Here is a 3,747-nt window from a genome sequence, read left to right as displayed (position 1 = left end):
CTAGTGTACATATATGTCATGAAAAAGAAATAAACTCTTCGACCTCTCACTCCTTGTTCTGGGTTGCGCTGTTCTCTGCATTAGTGTCAGTTATGTGTTTTACTTTCCCGGGTGGCGAAGCGATATTGGAGGGTTCGGATCAACATAAATATTGAGATATTTTATTCATTGAAAATTAATTTAGTACTCACATATTATATATTAATACATAGTGAAAAATTGAGCTCAGAATGTGTATAATATTTTTACTTCAAAAAGATTGTTCAAATTCGTATTTTAAATTCAATCTCACGAAAAATAATTTCATACAAATTTTTAGTTACAGTAGACTTAATAAGAAATAAAACTTTAGACTTTATATTAACACTAAATAAGAACAATGGTAAACTTCACACCAAATAACATTCTAAAAAGCATTTCAAAAAAAGAAATATCCTTAACTATTTGGGCAAAAATACTCAAACATGAACTCATATTTTACGTTTAATTCAAATGATTAGATGATACCCAGTTAGACGTGTGCTTGCGTATTCCATACCAAATTTACTGTTTAAATTAGTGCTCTAAATTTAAACTAAAATTACTAATTTAAACTAGTGCCCTCAAACAAATTAATAATTGTTCATTTGTGATGATAATTATGAAATAGATTTCTCATGATCAGATCATAAGATGCTTTAATATTTGATTATATAAACAAAGTCTTATAACTTTTCACGCCGTCCTTTACTTCTAATTTAATTTTTTTCTTGGCACCAAACATAATATTATTTGAATATGTCACACTGTGCGATAATTTGTCTTCAAAGGGGAAGGTTGTAATCCATTAAGTACTTCTAAATGAAATATCGATGCCTTCTTCGTGGATAACAAAAGAACAGCCATGCTAGGATACAAAACTTAGAAACATGTGTGCCTTTCAACATCATGTTAATGCGTGAACACCCATAAAAATGCCAGAAAAAATATTACCAGACATAAAGTATCAAACTAGATTGCAGTCCGTTTTGCATAAATTATACGTGAGACTATTTTTATGGATGTAATATAAAGATACGCATTACGTTAACATAGAGTTCACCACATCATTCTTAACTTACACACATAGTTTACATAAACATAGTCACAATGACACATGCTTGATACTGTAAATACCACCCTAAGTTAGCATAGACACCAAATATAAGTAATTTAATCAAAAGAGTTTGGTCTTATCTAGCGTCATTGCAAAAGGGTAATGTGTTGATATGAGTGTTCCTTCCATAGTGGAGAGACCACAAATTTCAACACTTTACCACCCAATTAAGATCAGCTACAATTCTTGGCTATATACATAAAATACCTTAATAACATATTTTACAAATCATTATAATCATTCGCAACACATGCACATACAGAAGGTCATGTTGCATGCATCCATGTCCATGGAGTCTAGTCATGAGCGCAAATGAGAGTGTGCCACAACTTCTCTGCCTCCTGATCCACAGCCCGCTTCTTCTGGTTCCAGTAAGACAAGATGATACTTGTTGCAGTTTTCATTCTCACCTTTTCGCTCATCATGACTTCAAGCCTTCTATGGTCAAGTAACCCATCATTCAGCAGCCAGTAAACGCCCCACACATTGGAATTGCCTGGGTTTAGAATTTTACAACTTGATAGACCCTCAATAGTAGACAAATTACTAGTTTGGCAATAATATCATTACATATAATACTAAATCACTAAAGAAATCATTAAAGCACCTATCTAGTAGGCTGGGCACTCCTTTGGGATAATTAATGGGTCTCCAAGTTGTAGGATCCGGTGAGACCTCTCTGAAACTGCCAGCATTCTTCTCTTATTTGAAAATTTGTGATAATGTTATCATATACATAAAACACAGTCCCACAGTAGCTTGCTTAGCAAAGTAATTATACACCACATGGAAATCTCAAGGTCATTAGAAAACTATGGGAAAAGGCAAGACACTCACGATTCAACGTATTTAATTATCTCTTTAACATATTTAATTTTTTATGTAATTTAATTTTAAACATACTTGATTTTTAAAAATTGTTAAAAACATTTTTGGGCTATATATTTTAAATAAATATTAAAATATTTTTTTGGTAAGAGTATGGAACTATATAGCTCATAAAGTTTTTTGGAAAAAACACTCAAAAACAATACTTGATTTTTGGTATATGATGGGCCACAGGCCCAAAGTAAAGAAAAAAATCCTAGAGAGGAAGAAGCTGGATGCCCCAGTAGTGTCTCTCTCAGAAAAATATTACTTCCATATGTCTAGACCCCGCATTTCGGTGGCGTTCAACATAGCGACGTGTCTTGCTTCTTCGACGTGCCCTACTTCTTCCGGCATCACCGGAACTATGGCAAGGATGGTCTCTGTCAGCAGCAGTGTCTCATTTAATCTTGCCATCTTTAGCTGTTATTTTCATCTAATTCCTCCTTCGAATTCTGCTCAATTCATTCCCCCAATTCTTTGCCAAAGCAATCCATTAACTCGTGCAATACGCTTTACTCTTGTTCCGGACACATATAGCATAATAGAGTTGGAATGATCTGCCCGGCCCTACTCCTTACCCTCCTCACCCAACTCCTTCCTAACTAAAAAAATGAGAAGCCTTGAACAGAGCATGAGCATGCTGACTCTATATAAGATAATGAAAGAATCTAGTGTGCATATATGTCATGGATAAAAAAAGCCTCCATTTCACGGGAAAGAAATAAATTCTTCGACCTCTCCCTCCTTACTCTGCGTTAGTGTTAGTTGTGTGTTTGATTTTTCCAGGTGACGAAGCGATATTGGAGGGGTCGGATTAACATAAATATTAAGATATTTTATTCATTGCAAAGTAATTTAGTACCCACAAATTATATATTAATACATAATTAAAAATTGAGCTCGGAATGTGTATAATATTTTTACTTCAAAAAGATTGTTCGAATTTGTATTTTAAATTCAATCTCACGAAAAATAATTTCATACAAATTTTTAGATACAGTAGACTTAATAGGAATTAACACTCTAAACTTTATATTAACACTAAATAAGAACAATGGTAAACTTCACACCAAATAACATTCTAAAAAGCATTTCAAGAACGAAATATCCTTAACTATTTGGGCAAAAATACTCAAACAGAAACTCGTATTTTATATTTAATTCAAATGATTAGATGATACCCAGTTAGACGTGTGCAGGCGTATTTCATACCAAACTTACTGTTTAAACTAGTGCTCTAAATTTAAACTAAAAATGACTAATTTAAACTAGTTCCCTCGAACAAATTAATAATTGTTTCATTTGTGATGATAATTGTGAAATAGATTTCTACATGATTAGATCATAAGATGCTTTAATATTTGATTATAAAAACAAATTCTTATAACTTTTCACGCCGTCCTTTACTTCTATTTTATTTTTTTCTTGGCACCAAATATAATATTATTTGAATACGTCACACGGTGCGATAATTTGTTCTCAAAGGGGAAGGCCGTAATCCATTAAGCACTTCTGAATGAAATATCGATGCCTTCTTCGTGATAACAAAAGAACAGCCATGCTAGAATACAAAACTTGGAGACATGTGTGCCTTTCAACATCATGTTAATGCGTGAACACCCATAGAAACGCCAGGAAAAAATATAACCAGACATAAGGGATCAAACTAGATTGTAGTCCATTTTGCATAAGTTATACATTAGACAATTTTCTTATGGATGTAATATAAAGATAGGCATTAC

The sequence above is a fragment of the Arachis duranensis genome, chromosome 7 (assembly GCF_000817695.3).
Source record: "Arachis duranensis cultivar V14167 chromosome 7, aradu.V14167.gnm2.J7QH, whole genome shotgun sequence".
Taxonomy (NCBI): Eukaryota; Viridiplantae; Streptophyta; class Magnoliopsida; order Fabales; family Fabaceae; genus Arachis; species Arachis duranensis.
This window is presented reverse-complemented; position numbering follows the sequence as displayed.